Source organism: Macrobrachium rosenbergii, chromosome 41 (assembly GCF_040412425.1).
Source record: "Macrobrachium rosenbergii isolate ZJJX-2024 chromosome 41, ASM4041242v1, whole genome shotgun sequence".
NCBI classification, from domain to species: domain Eukaryota; kingdom Metazoa; phylum Arthropoda; class Malacostraca; order Decapoda; family Palaemonidae; genus Macrobrachium; species Macrobrachium rosenbergii.
Genome location: NC_089781.1, coordinates 12,018,369 through 12,038,446, shown reverse-complemented (window position 1 = coordinate 12,038,446; position 20,078 = coordinate 12,018,369). Strand labels below are relative to the sequence as shown.

The 20,078-nt window shown below is 37.2% G+C and overlaps 1 protein-coding gene across 4 annotated transcripts in view; it reads left to right on the top strand.

Annotated features, from left to right (window-relative positions):
- The window catches only part of Cad96Cb (protocadherin Fat 4-like Cad96Ca), a 372,880-nt gene that overhangs the window by 223,655 nt on the left and 129,147 nt on the right, over nt 1-20,078 (top strand). The window contains exon 1 of one of the 4 annotated variants that reach the window (XM_067083992.1): nt 3,276-3,327. The exons of the other annotated variants lie outside the window; for them this stretch is intronic. The gene's annotated coding sequence lies outside the window, so the exon portion shown is untranslated. Of the gene's footprint in view, nt 1-3,275; nt 3,328-20,078 lie in introns of those variants that run through there. 4 annotated transcript variants of the gene reach the window in all.

The following is a 20,078-nucleotide window of genomic DNA, read 5'->3' as shown; positions in this document are numbered from 1 at the left end:
TTTGAATTTGGATTTTATGAAGTCTCCCGTCACAAGTTATATTTTTGCAAACGAAAATATTTTGGTTGGCATAAAAAAGCATTCGTGCCTATCTACATGCATGAACTCAGATGCATAAATTGATTCTCCTAAGTCAACCACACACACACACACACACACACACACACATATGCTCCGACACATTCCTACTTGACCCCCCTGACTTGTAATGTTTAATAATGTTTAATTATTGGTTTCAGTTAAATTACTGTACATGGAATTTTCAATAAACTCGCCAATAATTGCTGTGTTGACATTCTCACAAAATTTGGGAGAGAGAGAGAGAGAGAGAGAGAGAGAGAGAGAGAGAGAGAGAGAGAGAGAGAGGGTTGGGGGTGGGGATCCGCGGCTTATGGAGTCAGTAATTTCTCTAATCTGACTTGTTATTTTTATATAGGACCGTAAAAGGGTTGATTCAAGTTGATGCAACCTTAGGTACAATCTTGAAATGTTTCGTTAAAAAGGGGTAAACTCAAACAAAAAGTGTAACATCGCTCAAGTGTGGACAAAGGGGGAGAATCCATTCATTCGCAAATCCCGCTCTCCTGTTTTATTCTTTCAGGCTTCTCTTAGGCTCCACTTTCCTCCTGTCACTTGCATTATTCCAAGACTTATTCACCACACTCCTTCAGACGAACGGTGAAAGGGAAAAATCCTCGAGATTGACTTGTGAAGATAAAAGGAAAAAAATGTAAAAAAAAAAAAAAGCTCTTGTTACGAAATGGTGTGCAATATGAGGAAGGAGAGATGCAAGTTTTTCTTTTATCTTACATTTTTTTGAATGTGAAAACACGTTCTTCCTCACGAATAACATTTTTTGTCTAAGAACAGGAGTGGTAGAAGGGACCGAGACCTTGACACTTATGACATTGCACGATGAAGAAATCGAAGTGCTTTAAATATAGCTGACGAATGTGCTGTTAACGACTGTTGCAAAAAATAAATGAAAGTATTGACAAATTGGCCAACCCGATTTTCTCAAAAAGAAGTTTTAAAAGAGTAAATTCCTACTTTGTCACTTATAGCTACAGAGATTATCAGGCAGTTAGGATGAAAATGCAATAATAGAAATAATTAATATAAATGTTACAAAGTATATTGGATGAAATTTTGAACCTGGATATGGAGTATAACAAAAACAGCAAAACAATTTTTTTAACTCCACTGTTAAATTGTGATTTTCAGCTTGAGCGTATACATGTATATATATCCTTCATACCTCGAAATCACAGTGTGTGAAGTGTATGTGTACATTTCCTCATGACCCACATTGCCCTGTTCCAGGTGGAGCATGTTCTCCTCCAGTTGGTACATGCTCCATGAACTCTCGAAAGTACTGTGATAGTTTGTATAAGAAACGTCTAAGCAGTTGTCACGAGGAAGGCTCGTGTGAAAGGGTCTAATAGCAGCCTGCCAACACGCTCTGTCAACTGCGCCTTGTTTTTGTTGCAAACATCAAGTCTTGAACGGTAACAGCGTTTTCACTGGACGATCTGTGTGTGTGTATGTTTCGTACAGGCGTTTGCATTTTATATCTTTATATATATTACATAAGCCTTTTTAGTTCTTTCTCTTTCTTTATTGACAGACACCTATTCGCCTATATGTATATACATTCATTTTTATATGTAATGTAGATCTTGCTCTTGTGTTTCGTGCAAACGCTTGCATTTTATGTCTTTATTACATAAGGCCAGTCATTTCTTTCTCTCTCTCTCTCTCTTTTCTGTATTGACAGACAGCCATTCGCACATACTTATATGCATGTGTATTTGTATGGAGTGTAGAAAACGGCCTTTTTTGTGGGTTTCGTACAAGCGTTTGCCTTTTATTTCTTCATTACGTAAGGCTAGTCATTTCTTCCTCTCTTTCTTTACTAACAGACAGCCATTCGCACATATGTATATGTATGTATATCTGTGTGTAATGTAGAACGATTTTTTGTTTTCTTACAAGCGTTTGCATTTTATTTCTTTATATATTACATAAGGCTCGCAATTTCTTTCTCTCTCTTTGTTTACTGACAGACAGCCATTCGCACATACGTATATGTATGAATAAATTTCTATGTAATGCAGAACGATATTTTTTGCGTTTCGGATAAGGTTTGCATTTTATTTGATTATTACATAAGGCTAGTAATTTCTCTCTCTCTCTCTCTCTCTCTCTCTCTCTCTCTCTCTCTCTCTCTCTCTCTCTCTCTCTCTCTACTGACAGACAGCCATGCACATACGTATATGTTTGCATATTTGTATGTAGTGTAGAACGATTTGTGTGTGTGTGTGTTCCATAAAAGCATTTACATTTCATTTTTTATTACACAAGGCTAGTAATTTCTGCCTCTCTTTCTCTGTACTGACAGAGAGCCATTCGCATGTGCATATGCTAGTATAATGAGTTAAGCATTAACCTTAGTCCTCTGACTCGCATGGGTTCGAAAACCACCTTAGGCTTTCTGAGGAAAATATGTCCCAAAATGATATATAGATAGATAGAGCAGCTAAAAGATAATAGCTGCATTTACAATAAATGTAACCGGTGAAAGTGATCAGTAGACTTTGTCATAGATACTGTTGTACCTATCCGTTAAAAATAACTGCAATATATAAGTAATTTTGCAATTGCATCGTACTACCGATATATCAAGTGCGTTATGACGGTGTGCATTTCCTTGTCTGAAATTTGGTGATGGTTGAAATTGGAGATAATTTCCAGCCTTTCTGTTGCACACAAAAATGAATATACGGATACATATTCCATTTTATAAGATTATATATATATATATATATATATATATATATATATATATATATATATATATATATATATATATATATATATATATATATATATATATATATACGCATGCACACATATGTACATATATATGTGTGTGTGTGTATGAGTGCGTGTGCTTACATTGTTACATGCTGCAGGTGTTACCCTTTCGATTTTCAGCTAATATAATGGTATGATATCCGCAGGACCCACTATCCGACTGCGAACCACTTTAGTCGACTACCTACCTAACAATCTAGTGTGTTTTTAGTTTAACAGGGGCACAGTAGGTTTTAAGAGAACATATCCATATGAATATGCCCTGGAAAGGTATTAACATATAGAAAGTTGCTAGTTTGCAATCTTACCTGAAGGTACTTGATTAAGTTTTGTGAGCATCTATACTTTCATTCACTACTGAAGCATCTAATGATCTTTATTTTTCTTATTTCAGGTGAGTTCTTGAGTTCCATTTACCGTGGATTGAAGAGGTAACCAGCGGTGGAAACGGTAAGATAGTTTTAGGCGTGTATGTGTGCGTATGTGAGTGTTTGTGCTTGTGCAGTGTGTCTTAACGGCTCATTCTCTGTTCCAGCAGATCTGTTTGCTTACATGAATTCTGTTTTCACGGTTGATTGCTTTCATATACATAATTGTCGTTTATTTGTTCATTTAATCATAATCAAATTTAATGTGCTTTGGTTGTTTGTTGTGTAAAAATGACTTCTGTCCATGTTATATAATAATAATAATAATACAAAAGTACCCTGAGTTGTAATCGTGTTCATAAAAGTAGCAATTACAGTCCTACTTAGTGGTTGAGGGATTAATAACGGTGACATTATAATTGATAGTTGTCGTAAGAGCCGACGACTGTGGAGTAAGTCTAAGTCCAATGCTAACAGACCAACCGACAATTACTGGGATTGATTCATATCATCAAGGACAAAAGGTGGTTTATGCACTGCCAGGTTGTAACCAAGATTGTTGCAAAGTTCTGTTGAAGCTTAACTCCATGTATGTAGAAATTATTGTAATTTTTCTGATGAAATGTGAATGTTAATGGGGAGGAGAAGATCGGTATCACACGGTTAGGTTTATTGTGGAATATTGAAATGTTTCAAGAAATAACCTGATGTTGAGAAAATTCTTTCTTGTGCTTCGATTTTAGCCAAGAGGGGCCTTCATAAAAGAAGAGTTATCAGTTTCTTCTTTTTCAGTAGCACTTTACAGATTATAGCCACAGCACAGTTTGATCCTGACACTATTATCAGAAATGCATTAACATAACTATATTTCGTATTTTAGAATGGAGAAAAATAATTGCCTTTGGACAATCTCACAGTATTATTATGCGTTTCCATTCTTTTTCGAATTTATATATTTATGATCCTTATGCTGATCTTTTCTAACCAGTTACGTATCACACTTTTGAACTTATGTTCTTTATTTTTTATAGCGATATTTTAATTATGATGTGGTTACTTTAATTAGCCCTGTACTTTTATTTTTCATTTTTTATATTTTTTTTTTATTTGGATTGAATATTAACCGTCAGAGGTTAAAGGGAAAAACCCAATTGTCGTCTTTAATAATTGATATTTTTACTTAGTTTAATTATTACATGTAGGTGCCTAGGGGGGAAAAACCCCATTTAACAAGCGTGATTACAGTTGAAAAAAAAAAGTGAGTCTTAGATCTAAGGCCATTATCTGATGGGAACCCATAAACCATCCCGTTAATTCCTCATCATCCCCAGCACCATTAACCTTGGCCTCTTGTCAGTCGGTATTACATCCCCATAGATAGATGTCAGGGGCGACCCGCCCACGCTCCGTTCACCCCTCCCTTCTTCCCCATACCTAACCTGGCACCAACTGCCAACCCCCCCCCCCCCGCCCCATTCCCCAGAACCTCTTTTTCCTTTGGATATCCAAAGCTATGACGTTTGTTGTTTGACCCCCTATTAGAGTGGTTCAGGTCAAGTGTGAGGTCACATAGCCGTAAGGGGGAGGGAGCAGCAGGGGGTGGAGGAGGTCGTCACGGAAAAGGACGGCCCCTCCCCCCCCAAAATATGAGGGCCAGTGAAAGGGGGATTTCATGAATGGCAATTATCTCGAAAATACTCGACGGCAGATCTTACACGGGATTCGGTTCCTTGGAGAATTCGTGATGGAGGCTCCAGACGGAGTATTATTATAGGGGAATGTATGGCTGGATACAGTAACGCAACGTATGACTCTCTCTCTCTCTCTCTCTCTCTCTCTCTCTGTGAGAACTCTGGGAAAATCTGTAGAAGTCAGTGCAGTAATATATGTAGATGCTGAAATTATGGGCTTGACAGTAGCAATGCAGGCGTTTTTTGAGATAGTCGCCTAATTCTAATCATCACAACTAAAGCCCTTAAATATGATATACTGGACGAAGCGAAACTAGGTACGCTATAGAAGTGTATGCCGCGCCCCCAATGTTCTGTATATAACGTTCTCTCTCTCTCTCTCTCTCTCTCTCTCTCTCTCTCTCTCTCTCTCTCTACTTATATATATATATAATATATATATATTATATATATATATATATATATATATATATATATATATATATATATATATATATATATATATATATATATATATATATATATATATATAATGTATGTATAATATATAGTCATTCTGCTTCATACTCCTCCTTATGAATGTGTTATATGAAAGCCATGCTTTCCGTTCCGTTTTCGTTTACACAAGTATTTTTAGGGAATAATTGTACTACTACCACCACCACTACTACTACTACTGCTACTACTACTACTGCAGCTTGTAATATTATCATCATAATCTTCACACTTGGTGGAATGTTACAGTGTTATTGGTGAAAATATTCTGAACCTTATTCTTCTTTGATCTTTGACCTTAAACAAATTATGTATTTTGAACAATTCGACAGCTCTAAATTCCCCTAGGTCAATACGCATAAAAGAGAATGTTGAGTTCATAGAATTATTTAAGCATGCCTAGTATATTTTAAAAAAAATAATTAGGTCTAAGCCATTCTTAACTTGCAGTAACATAATACACTTTACACTAAAGATTCCTCTTGGGGTATATTTCGGTTCCTCCAAATTACAAAGATTTTCTGAATGCCTGACCGGAGGGGTCTCTCTCTCTCTCTCTCTCTCTCTCTCTCTCTCTCTCTCTCTCTCTCTCTCTCTCTCTCTCGTGTCTGTAAACCGTTAGCAATAGTCTTATAAAATACCGGAGGGTCTGTGCTTTCTTTGGAGATTAAGAAGTGTTGAGCGCCCCTGTGACGTTTAATTATTAGCCAAGAGAAACTGGAAAGGAGAAATGAGGAGAATAATAAAGAAAACGGCGAGGGTTAGTTAAGAGAAGCACAAAAAAAGGTGATGTAAAAAATAATTTTAAAAATCCGAAGTATATTCAAAGTGGTAGTGAAATCTAAATTTATTAATATAATAAAATAGTGTAAGACGTAAAACTGAAGAGAATTTGTTTGGTAATAAATGATTATAACCAACCTTAAAGAAACTTGTGAATGTTCATTAAGTGAGAGAGAGAGAGAGAGAGAGAGAGAGAGAGAGAGAGAGAGAGAGAGAGAGAGAGAGAGAGAGAGAGAATGAAAGTAGGCCTCTTTGTTATTTGAACTTCGAAGTTCAGTGAAGTTCGAGATAAATTCGGAGAAGACGAGAATCGAGCGTGAGCATAAAAATTACACACTTTCTGCCTCCTTATTGCATGCTTTGCTTTGGGGCACGTTGATGGAGAAAAATTGAATAATAAAGGTATGTCGATGAAAACCTTAACGAGATTTTGGCGTTTTATATTCTCTCTCTCTCTCTCTCTCTAAAGGAATTGAATTATGGAACGTAAATGGAAAGATTCAACTTCTCTCTCTCTCTCTCTCTCTCTCTCTCTCTCTCTCTCTCTCATGCAAACTGAAAAAGCAGACGATTAACAGCCGATTTGCAATTTTCATCCGTCTTGTGACTGCATCCGGCAATGGATAACGGAAACTTTCTGGTTCCACATCTGGTCATGGGAAAAATGAGATGAAGAAATGTAGAAAAGAATCGTAATGAAATAACGGGGAAAGGAGTTTCTAATTAAGATTTTTAATGCTTTCGTTACTGTAATATTTAATAACTGACGGAACGGAAAATATCTGTTTTTGCTTTAAATAATATAGACATAAAACGCGACAGTGGAAAATTACCATTAGAAATGGAAGACTGAAAAAAAACCGAGTGTAGAGATTGAAATATAAGAACATCAAAATGAATTAATATAGCATTTTATACATAAAAAAACATATGTAATGAATGCCAAACAATATGTCAGGAGAAGCATGATTCAGTAATACCCGGAACGAGTATTACAGAAAGAAAAAAAATAAAAGAGGGAATAACTGTACAAAATTTGCCCGGGTACTGAAATCAGAGAATTTAAAAGTAAGAAGTGAAAACACTTGCCACCGCTCCCCAACCGTTCACCCCCCACCCTCCAATCACCCCTGCCCCAAAGAAAAATGTGCCCCAGAGAGTAATAATTCGTCACGACGAATTTATCGTAGGCAGGAGTGGGCATTACGAACTAACGGTGCCCAAAATGATTATCATTCTCTTCGCAAAGCTAATGAGCCGATGGTCCAGTCAGATGATGATGATGATAATGGCCAGGCATTGCCATTATACTTCTTGCTTGGTGATTTCGGCGCGTTAATTTAGTATGTACTTTTCTATTTTATAATTTTTAATATTTTTATTAGTTATTTTTGTTAAATTTTTTCCTGTTAAACTACCGTTAAGATAATGTAGAAATTAAGTTTTTAATTAGTTTTTCTTGTCACATTTTTTCTCACAAAAGCTCCCGTTACGATAAAGATAAACTGGAAATTTATTTAAATGTAGGGATATATTCCTTTTAATTAACGCTTCACGCTAAGTAACAACATCTCTCTCTCTCTCTCTCTCTCTCTCTCTCTCTCTCTCTCTCTCTCTCTCTCTCTCAAAACATCTTGGTCAGCAGCATAATTTTTTTTATCTTGTGCTTGGCGAGGATTCTCATCAGGAACCTGTTTGCCAAAGATGACTCCCGTTATTTTTCCACCCTTCGTCGGTTCCATTGCACGTGATGGCATGACGCTGCTGCGTTATGTCACACCCACGTTATGAGGTCAGCTCGGGTCTCTGTTATCATAATTACGTTTAATTACAGACCCGCTCTCTCATCTTGGAATGCAAGATAATGGTTTTTCTCCCAAAAGAATCGTCTCTCTCTCTCTCTCTCTCTCTCTCTCTCTCTCTCTCTCTCTCTCTCTTTTATGTATTCATATGTATATATATGTGTGTGTGTGTGATGTCGTATTGTACTTTTATCGTAGGGATTTGTGCACATTGTTCATGCACAGTATTAGCTAAGTTATAATAAACTTATATCCGAATACGCTAATTTTATTACAGCTCACTAAGGAAAGTTGAATTATACGTTCTTATATTACCGAAATATACTGACACAGGTCATCTTCGCATGAATATGTTATTCGTGATGGACATATTCCGAATTTGTGCTCAAAATTTAATACATTTATTTATTACCACAGTGAAATTTTTATGTTACTTTTATCCATTAGTCTACAGTATTTACCAAAATTACCTAGCAGTCGAATTTTTTTAATTATATTAGCATTTTATCAAGCTTTTCGCTTTGGCTAAATTTTATCCAGAATTATGTCTAAAAAAATTATAAACAGCCGTTCTTTTAGAATAGAAAATTGCCCAGCTCTCTTTTCGTGAAGATTATTCCCAACTTTCTTTACGTAATGGTTATGCCCAACTTTTCTCTTTTGCCAAACACATACCAGCCTTCTTTTAGTGAAGTAATACCAGCTTTCATTAATTATTTTAATGCTCAGGTTTCATTTTGCAACACGAGCGTCTATTGCAGCAATGTAAACAGTTTCCGTTTTAATATTAGTCAGTTGTACCTCATTAACTTATATCGAAAATTCTCTTTGGTCGGTATTATAAACAGCTCTCTTTTTAATCAGAATTATAAGTTCTGCAGTCGGCTTTGTAACCCGTTAGTTTTTTACTCATTTCAATTTTTTGCTCCCAGCTTACGTATGTAAATTATCGTCAAAGATTAGATCAGTAATTATTCTCTCATAATGATTTGCAATTACCTGTTATCGACTGTGATGCATTAGGCACCGATACTACGCCGGAGAGTAATTTGCAGTACCCCTTTGACTTTTAGGGGTTTGTTGATTTGGCAAAAAAAAAGAAAAAAAAATCAGCTCTATAGGGCACAGGTAGCTGTACACAGTATCAATTAAGGATCAGGTTATATGGCATTAAGGTTGTATTCATTCTCTCTCTCTCTCTCTCTCTCTCTCTCTCTCTCTCTCTCTCTCTCTCTCTCTCTCTCTCTATACGAGATATTTGGGGACAACGTGTCTTACAGATTATCACTATGTATAAGTTGTTTTGTGATGACTTCTATTTCTTTTAATGTTATCAAAACAAATGCCCCATCAAGAGCCCGAACCATGCTGAGACATTTAGGATTAATTATCGCATGATTAACCTTGAATAATAATCAAATAAAACACACAATTAATGGTTTTTATAACTCACTCTCCCTCTCTCCGAGTCTCATTCATTCTTCAGGTAGCCTCGGGTCTATCCTGGTACACCTAAGCTCTCTTCTAATCATCGAAACCAGCCACTAGCAACCGCAACTAGGTAACAATCATCGCATTGACAACCCCTATTTATAAATTATGTTTGCCTTGTAGCGCACTTTCACAGATCTCTCTCTCTCTCTCTCTCTCTCTCTCTCTCTCTCTCTCTCTATATATATCTAATATATATATATATATATATATATATATATATATATATATATATATATATATATATATATATATTGTGTGTATATATAAAATTTTTATATATATTAGTTGTTTCCCGGTTTGCCATGTTATCGTGTAGACCATTCTCTCTCTCTCTCTCTCTCTCTCTCTCTCTCTCTCTCTCTCTCTCTCTCTCTCTCTCTCTCTGACCTTTTTATTTTGTTCTATAGCCTTCGGGTAACTCGCTCTGTAATTGGTGTTGGCGTCATGGATTGTTAGTCTCTGTTTGTAATTGATTTCTTTTCATTTCTTTCCTCGTATCACGTTTACTTTTCTTCCTGCACTGATTTGAATTGATTCCTCTGGTACTGGAGGTTTTGCTGCCGACTCAATGAGCTAGCACGGGCCCTTGGTCCTTCAGAAACCTCCCGTCTTGGTCTGTTGAAAGCCTTGCAAATGTTCAGAGGGTGTTACGATACTTGTAGCTCGCTATTAGTGTTTGCTTTCTAGTTTTGTTTTTGTAAATTGAGAGAGAGAGAGAGAGAGAGAGAGAGAGAGAGAGAGAGAGAGAGAGATTTAGAGAGAGCATGACACTAAACAGTATTTAAAAGTTCATAGTATCGCAGAAACATTATTTAAAAGTTCTCTCTCTCTCTCTCTCTCTCTAAGCAATATTTAAAAGTTCATAGTATCGGAGAAGCCTTTCTCTCTCTCTCTCTCTCTCTCTCTCTCTCTCTCTCTCGTGTATGTCTCTGTGAGTAGTGTGTGTGTGTTAGTGTGTCTAGGCGAGCTTGTTCTTTCGCTTGGACCCAGTAACGAAATGATTAGAGGATATTATGCGTCTCGACATGTCAAGAGTGCCGAGATGGTCTTGGCCGATAGTTCCTTCAACGAGACGAGACTGGGAGTGGTAAATAAATGAGGGATTTTACCCCAGAGAGAGGAAGGAAAAGTGGGCACGATGATTGCGATGGTTTTGATGGTCATCACTGCCATTTGAAGGATGAAAAGGAGATGAAGCACGGATTGTTTTTAATGCGCGATTTGACGTTTGATTTTTGGGAGGAAATGGTGGGTTTCTTGCAGGCGGAAAATGCTTGCGTTGAGTGACAGTTGCTTGGTCGATCACTGATTTATATTTTTCTTTTAAATTTGCCTTTACGAAGGCTGTTTGCCTAGCGGCATTTAAACGTAGCATGAATTATTTTTTTCTTATTTGCGGTAACAAAAGATTTTGTCATTAATGATCGTCTCTGCTTGACGGAACTTGGAAATCGATTTCGTAATAAAGCCAAAACTCCAACTATTTCTAGACTCAAGAAAACATTCTTTAGCTTAATTTTCTCATACTACCAAAGACCTTTTAACTTGTGGTAGCAAAGAGTTTTATCAATATTTACAATTCTCTTTCTGAACAGCTTTTTAGAACTCAAAGATTTCGTAATGTTACGGAAAGTTCAACCGGTTTTATTACGCGATGCTAAAAGGTTCTCTTGTTGTCAGTATGGTGTCTGTTACAAAGGAAGGGATATTTCACTGACGTGTGTGAAACTGGTTTCCTTTGCAAATCTTGATTTGACAAGGCAATTTTGCTTGTTTGGTGCCCCAGCTGCATTTCTTGGTCGATTTCGTGGCCATGGATCAAGATTTGCAGCGGTGAAAGGTCTGGTCTTTTACCGTTTGAAGATAGAATTATCCAGTCGCTTTTAAGCATCTCTCCGAGCAGGGCGGCAGAGAGAATGAGCAACTGCTTATTATTTACTCAGTGATGATGCTTTATATACATTTGTTTATATGTGATAGACTCACCTTCCGTCAGCTTGAGATGAAGATTTTGGCAGCTCATGATGATAAGTCTTAATCAATTAACATGTATGATGTCATCAAGGTACCTCAGTCATAAATTGTCATAATTATGTGTTCTTAAATTATCACAATGGCATCGCAGAGGGTCAGTTCAAGTTGCACCGCCATTGCTACCATGCTGGATAGCATCGCAACATGAAATGACTACCTTTCGTGACTATATGAAATATTATGATTGCTGTCAAGTTACTGGACCATATCTGACGTCGTGTGATCAGATACATTTTCAAGTCGTCGTATCTTGTATCTGTGTCAGTTATAGGCTACGGATGACTTTGCAGCGTGTTTGTTTATTCTCTTAAGCGATTATTTATTTATACTGTTTATATAACTCATAAAACTCTTCCTTCTGTACCATTTTCAGGTCGTTGAAAATGACGTAATTTATATTCCATTATATTTATATTAGGGTTTGTGCCTCTTAATAGGAAAGTACTTTTTCCAGAAAGAGTTTTTATTTCTTTATATACTTATTTATTCATGAATATAGGCTTTTAGTTCTATTATGTAGTCGTTCTTTGCTACAGAAAGAACGAAGCGTGAATGAATGGGTCCGAGAAAACTGCTATCTGTAAACAAATGAATTCCTAAGTGCTGTATGGTAATGAGAAACTGTAAAAAATTCATTTGAGAACACGTATTGTGAAAGTAATTCACGGTAAGGAAATGGAGCAAAAAAAAAAAGAAAGAAAAAGAAAAGAAAACCTGACGTTCATATGCAAATATCCCTAGCTGCCACGGAAGGTTTTTAAAAACTGAACATTACAAAAGCTGCTTCTTTTACATTCCATTCCCACCCTTCCCCTTTTTTTCATGGCGAGTTTCCTAACAGTAATTTTTATGACACTTTGTTTAATTAATCCTCTCCGCCCCTCAATGGAACACTCTTGCTGAATACATTCATGTAAGTGCTTACTTAGTGCCGAAACTTCCCCTCCATTCCACTACCACTTTTCGCCACTTCTTTATCTTCCGTTTAGTTTATTTTCCTTCATTATCTTTACGGGTGGTATAGGTGGAGACGCTTTGCTTGAATCAAGCTGAATATAAATACCGATAAATATTGTAAAGTGGGAAGCAAAAATGTAAAGCGGCTTGTAACTGGGTGAAATTTGCTTTTGCTTGAGGAAGGAAAAGATGATTGTTTGTTTGCTGGTGAGGTGCATCGAGATTTTGAGTAAACAACATTAAGTAGAGTTGACGAGAGGGAACAGAAAGGAACGGTTTCCATTAAAGCGTGAGGATGGCATTGTTAGGAAACAGACACACAAACAGAAAAGAAAGTCAGATAAAATTTTACAAGTTGATATTACTAAATGATGTATGTTTCATGCTAAAGTTCAAGGTACGGACTTCTGCAAGAATGTGTTGTGTACAGCGGTTCCTTATATCATTAGCATAGAGAGAGAGAGAGAGAGAGAGAGAGAGAGAGAGAGAGAGAGAGAGAGAGAGAGGTCATAGAGCGAGGTGCAAACTCCTTCAAGAGAAGTTTAGATTTACCCAAGCGGAACGAGCTTGCAACAAAACTTTCAGCCCGAGAAAGTTTGGCCAGTGCGACAGGTCGGTGGGTGTAAGCTTAGAGACAGGCAAGGGGTATAGACCTCTTTGCAAAGGATGATGGGGCCTATTGAAGAATGGGCAAGGAGGAGAAAATGTTAATGGGGGGAAAAAAGGGGGGCGGGGGAGGCAGGGAAGAATCTGGCTTCAGGAAGACGGGCGTTTATGCGCTCTTATGATGCCCCTCCGCGGGTATAAATGGAGGCCGCAGCTTGTCGGTGAGCAATAACGCATTCTTGGCGCTTGTGATGAAAGTTTAATGCTTTAGCCGTGAATCGGTTTTCCAAGATAGCAACGGCCTTCTCTCCCAGGGGCCTCGAAGAGCCGGGCAACCGTTGTGCAATGCAAAAAGGAAGTGCTTGCCAGTGCTTGTACTATTTGCATCCATTGAATTTCGTAGGGTCTATCAGATCTGCAGCTACATGGAGCCACCTCAGTTGCGCTAATGGAAAATGGTGTTGCAAGAAGCGGAATTGCAACATTCACCTTTCCATTGCAAATATTTTTCTGATAACCGTCGTTCTATAAAAATGCTTTAGGTCTGAAAGCATCAAGTTTTTTCCTACGCTCAACTCGAGCAATTGCATTTAGGGTTTCACTAACGGGTAATTATGGGTTGCCGTTCCTCATAGGTGACATAGCATTCATTACAAAGGATTCGATTTGTCAGTAATTACATCCCAGAAGGACTGAAATTCCGGGGTTAAACCCAACGTTTTGCTGCGTTATTTGACTCTTATTGCTTTAGGAAAATTGCAGGATACTGACAAATTAAGCGAACTGTGTTACATTTTTACTCTGCTCATTAAAGCACGAAAAGGGTACGTGCTTCTCATTCATGCGTTCCAAGAGGCATTTAGCTTTTGGGATTTTGAAATTTCGTGCTTGCTGGAATGTTTATGCGAGAGTGAGCGTTTTTAAGCAGTTTATACATACATGCATACACAAACGCATTTTTACACACACACACACACACACACACACACACACATATATATATATATATATATATATATATATATATATATATATATATATATATATATATATATATATATATATATATATATATATATATATATATATATATATATAAACACATGTATATATATATATACATATGTATATGTGTGTGTGTACGCGCCCGCCTCCACGCTGGCGTCGTAAACAATGTTTATTCACTTTCATTTTCCTTTATTCCCTATTTACTCTTTCAGCCGCAGTTTATGAAACCTGTATTTTATGCAGACAGCAAAATCGTACGCCATGTCCGTTATCTCATCCATTCATCTCTACTATTGAAGCTGGTGTAAAGGAACTAACTTTTTTTTTTTCACGGCATTACTGCTGGTGTTTCACTTGCGAAATGATTTTAGAAATGTGCCCGCGAGATTGCTCTCGCACCTGACGTCAGCCTTATAAGAGCTGACAGCTGTTAATGCTTACTCTTTTGGCCGTGTTCGATCCCTGATTAGTCCATATAAGCGATTGCTTCTATCTGGCAGGAGATTCACCGCCGCTGGGAGAAATGAACCCGTGTTTCGAAATCAAATCATGCGGGCGTTTTGTTTTTGCACCGTTTAAGTGATATAGCGAGCTGTGACTGATTCGTCATTTACGAGTTCGGTGTTTGCGGTTTGAAATTATTTGCCAAAGAATGTTTACGTATTGCCACTGACACTGCAGTTTTATTTTCGTTACTGTTATTACGTGGCGTTTCTATGCCAGTTTCTAAGGAATTATCCTTAGGCAAATCTATATTTTTTTTATGTTTTTCATCGATGCTTTTCAGATTTCTTCGTAACAAGAGCGAGTTCTCGCCCTCTAACCGACGAAATTCCTGATTGTTCATAAAGTATGCAAGCAGTGTTGTGTACCTTGTTTTTACAGCTCACTTTACCCCTTAATTAACCTCCCATTGTTCTTATCCTTTTGTTCGCATGCCAAAAACTTCGAGCTACCATTGAGGCGCCTTTGTTTCTGGCGAATTGGCGTTGTCTTTCCAAGTGTCATCTCTGAGGCGACAAGTCCTCTACTTTCAGTGGGGGAGATTGATTGTCTCTTGATTTTTATTTTGGTGTTGACGCCAAAAGCATTCTTTAAAGGACGACAGATGCTTAGCGTCGAAGAAGCCGTAACTCCTGAAACCGGAGATGAAGGGTTGATAGCCGACGTCTGGACTTAATGAACCAGATGGCAAGAGTTATAAGGCCCAGTAGGAGGTATTCTAACGAGGTCCGCGTTTCCATCTCTTTTTCTCTTTCTCTTCTGAGGGGGGACCGGGGAGGTGGGTTGTTGGGGGGTGGGGGTTAGTTGGGCGACAGCGAAAGAACTATACTCCCTTCTCGTTTTCTCTTATTCTCCTGATGGAGGAGAGCCTGACGAAGAAAGAGGTTATGCCTCGCTCTTTCTAGCTCCTGATTGAGGTATTGATGGCGAAAGGGCCTACGCTTTTTATCTCTCTCTCTCTCTCTCTCTCTCTCTCTCTCTCTCTCTCTCTCTCTCTGTCTTCTGATAGAGACCCTGACGGGGAAAGAGCCCTTCGTATACTCAGAAACCCAGGCGACATCGAGTCTGCTAGGCTGAAGTAACTAGGTGAAAACTGATAGTAACGCACGGTGGGCAATACAAGTTTTTGTAGTAGACAAGCTTGCTCTCCGTGGCATTTCTGCTTGATGTCGTAGCATGTTTTTGGACCTTGCGCGATGCTATCGAGCCCTCCTTGTCGTCGAGCGAAGTTGCTGAACAGATAGCGAAATATGAAACGAAAGTCTTCGTAGAGGAAAGGGTACGGCTAATGAATGTAATTTTGCTCTGTGGCGACCATTGGTTATGTTTGTTCTCGAGAGTTGAATGTTTGTGCGGCAGCGGTTTCGAGAGGGCCAGTGCAGAACGCTGCAGATAGGGCTCTAATTATTGTTATTATTGTTACCAAATAATCCGTCCGTTAGATAATTAGGAAAACTTGTAAAATTTATTATTTTTTTTAGAGAGATGGCGTACTGAAAGGAAAGAGAAACTGGCAAATGATTGTAATTGTTGTTACCAAATAATCCGTCCGTTGGATAATTAGGAAAACTTGTAGAAATTGTTATTTTTTTTCTTTTGGAAGATGACCTAGTGAAAGGAAAGAGAATCCAACAAAAAATGGAGAGAAATTAATGCATTATGTAGTAGTTATATATATAAATCATAGGCACCGATTTAGTGTGAGTAGTTTCCATTCCATAACACGACTGGTAATGAATTAAATCTTGCCGATATTAGGACTAATTAATATATTTATGGAAGATGCTCGTCAGTTTTCATGACTTCAACACCTGATCAGGTATTTCGTGCCAATTTTAGAAATCAAAGAAAAACAAGGTTTTCCTTCTAAAAATAACAGTTCGTTGATGTGTGTATATTCATACCCCCTCTCTCCTCTCTCTCTCTCTCTCTCTCTCTCTCTCTCTCTCTCTCTCTCTCTCTCTCTCTCTCTCTCTCTCTCTGTGTATATACATATATATATATACATTATATATATATAAAATATGTGTGTGTATATATACATACATATATATATATATATATATATATATATATATATATATATATATATATATATATATATATATATATATATGTTCATTGTTCATAGATACAATCTTCTTATCAAGACTTTGAATCAGAGAAAATATACTTCTTCTTTTTCTCTGATTCAAAGTCCTGATAAGAAGATAGGTTCTACGAACAATGCCATTGACTTCAACAGAATTATTATTATTATTATTATTATTATATATATATATATATATATATATATATATATATATATATATATATATATATATATATATATATATATATATATATATATATATATATATATATATATATATATATATAATGTGTGTGTGTGTGTGCGTGTGTATGTAATTATTACTCACGGACAGAAATGTATCACATTTCGTACAAAGTGTGTATCACACTTCGGCAAAAACATAGCGATCTGGTGAACCCTACCTCACGATCGTTCATGATATAGCCAGCTTTCCTTTTCTGGTTTCATTTGCATAGGATAATCAGCGAAGCTTCATTCCTTTCCCGAAGACATACGTTGGGAAAGCAAATATCCGAAGCAGCACTTAATGGAATATGCAGATAAGTTTCCTTCTCTCTCTCTCTCTCTCTCTCTCTCTCTCTCTCTCTCTCTCTCTCTCTCTCTCTCTCTCTGTATGGGAGTGAGTATGGGTCAGAATTGCGATGGGAACTTCGATAGTGCTATGTATGGGTGTCTAAAATTTGATCTTGCTAGATATCCAATTGAAAACTGTAGAACATAAATATCTTCGGTATGGTTGATGGCTTATGGGGATGATGGATTCATAATTAACTATATCTGTAATGTTTACTCGCTTTGTTGTGATTGACGAAAATGTATGGAGTAATTAAGAAGGTCCAGCAAATTTTCAGGGATTTCATTTTATTCTAGGAAGAGAATATGAATACCGTAACTCGAAAATTAATTAACCGTGATGTTTCGGTTCGGTAACTGCCTTTCCCTTTTGCAGCCTAACTGGAAATCTTTCCTGTTAGATTTTAAGTCTTCAATCCTTCGTAAAAGTCTTAAAAAGGAATTGCATTTTGTCCAGATATTTTGTTTCTGAATTCATTGGTTCCTTGACCAAGTTGCTGCAGATGTCTAAATATGTGGAAAACAAATTGTATTAATTTCTTTGTGTGTGTGTGTGTGTGTGTGTAGTTTCGTTTCATGAATAGGTATACCTCTTCAAAGATGTTCTCTGGTGACACCAGTTCTTTGTTCAGATACCTGTGGAATGGCAGAGATGATTACATAGGAAAGACGCCAAATTTCTTAAATATGAGAATTACATTATAAGACTTTGGTGAATCATCTCCTCTCTATATTTATTTATGTATTTATTTATTTACTTTTTCAACTGTGAATTGATTTTAGATACGGCATGTTGAGGAAGAAGGACTGAGAGAGAGAGAGAGAGAGAGAGAGAGAGAGAGAGAAACAAAACACTGGTTAGGGTTCATTTAGTTAAGACCTACGTGTAGCTGTTACTTTCCCAAATTAATTAATGCGTTGGACAAGTCAAAAAAGGTGCGGAATGTTGTCGTTACTTTGTTGCTGCCAATTATAGTCGTGTCTCCCAATTACTTCCATTTTCTTTTCCAATTGAACGACTCTTTTTCTTTGCAACCTTTTTTGTTTTTTTGTGCTGTGGGTTTTGCCCGCGAATATTTTATCTTCAAGAATACATGTTCATAACAGAGTTCATGTATTAAAATAAAACTAATCTTGAGTGGGAGTTATCTTATCATTAACCCCCAACAAAACAATATTATTTATCCAAGGCGTCTCCTTCCCACCAGGCGAACTTTTCCTCGTATATAAAGAACGTAAGTATGAAATTATCGTCGAGTTCTCATTATTTATGCCATGCAAAGAATCACGCCGTCCTGTTATTTATGTCATGACAATAATCATGTAATTATCGTGGTTCAACGGCAGCGGAAGGGGTTGCTATCTTAGAAAGTCGCGGAAAGGTGTTTTGTTTATGACAGAGATGTTTCGCTGACGTCATCACCTGCTGGAGACGCGAGATGACCGACACCGATTTGGCCGAGTTGGGGTCAGGTCATTCGTTGCAAGAGGAGAAAGGGATCTGGCCGATGAACGAGTTTCTTTTAGGAGACTGTCCCTGGACAAAAGAGGGTCTTGAATGAAAGGAAATGTTGCTGCTTTTTTGCATATATACTGCGCCGTCAAGATATCTGTTCCCCCAATGCTGAAGGCCCCATTCTCGAATCTGAGAACTGTGGATCCAGAGATGAGAGATAACATCCAGTTGTATTTTCTTTACCATTGTAATGAGCATAAGGCTTACTAATATATATTCTATCGTTATATAGCACATTAAACACATATATTAATAAGCAGACATAAACAATATTGTTCCTAATTATGCATACATACATATAAAAATACGTTCCATTTTATCATTTCTGTTCAAATTAATAAAAGTATGTTACAAGAGAGGCTTAAAAACTCACGTAAGCTTTCTGACCGTGTGCGTTAAAACCAGGGGCCCTATCGATTATATATAATACACGTGTCTGGAAGCTTTCAAAGCTAAATCTGATAGTGCCGTTCCTGTTTAGACGGTGAATTTACATAAGTGCACCCTGGGATAGCATTCGTGTCAAATTTTGGCAACTTACATTTGCTTGTTTCTGTTGCCCAAGAAGTATTATGAGTTTCTTATCATTTTCACTTAATTCACCCTTTCTACTCTTAGTGGTAGTTAATCCCACCGAGAGAAAGGATTTTCTCTGGTGTGGGCGCAACAATTGCTGATGTCAGATGTGGCTAATTTGAGATAACAGATGTTAATCGCAAGAAATTAGAAGAGAGAGTGGAGTTTTGTGATGATGAATAAAAGGAAGAGAGAGAAAGAGAGAGAGAGAACATAAATTTGGAACATTTCATGTTCAGAGAAATAAAGGGAGAAAAAGGAAAAGTGGGAGAGGCGGAGGTTATAAGAGGAATGGTAAATTTAGGAGTCAATTTTGGCGTTTGACATTCGATTTAGCTCAGCCCCTCTGAGCTCTCACCACGGATAGCTACCGAATCAGATCTATCTAATACTTCAGAACATAAAGCGGGGAGGATTTAGCTATAATTTCAAGCCAAATCATCGGAAATAAAAACAGCAGATATATCGGGGAAAAGCACAGTCTTATAGTAAAGTTGACTGTCAAGACACAGGTTTTAAAGTTCAACTTCCCTAATTTTAAGTTACCGCCCTGATTGGATATCTAGGTTTTGTTCTTACGGCACGTATAGCTTAGCTGCATCGTATTTTTGTATACTATAATTTGCAGATTTCACTCTTATTTTCATCCTGATTCATTGAAGCAGTAAACACTGTACCTGATAAAAAACTCTCGCCCTT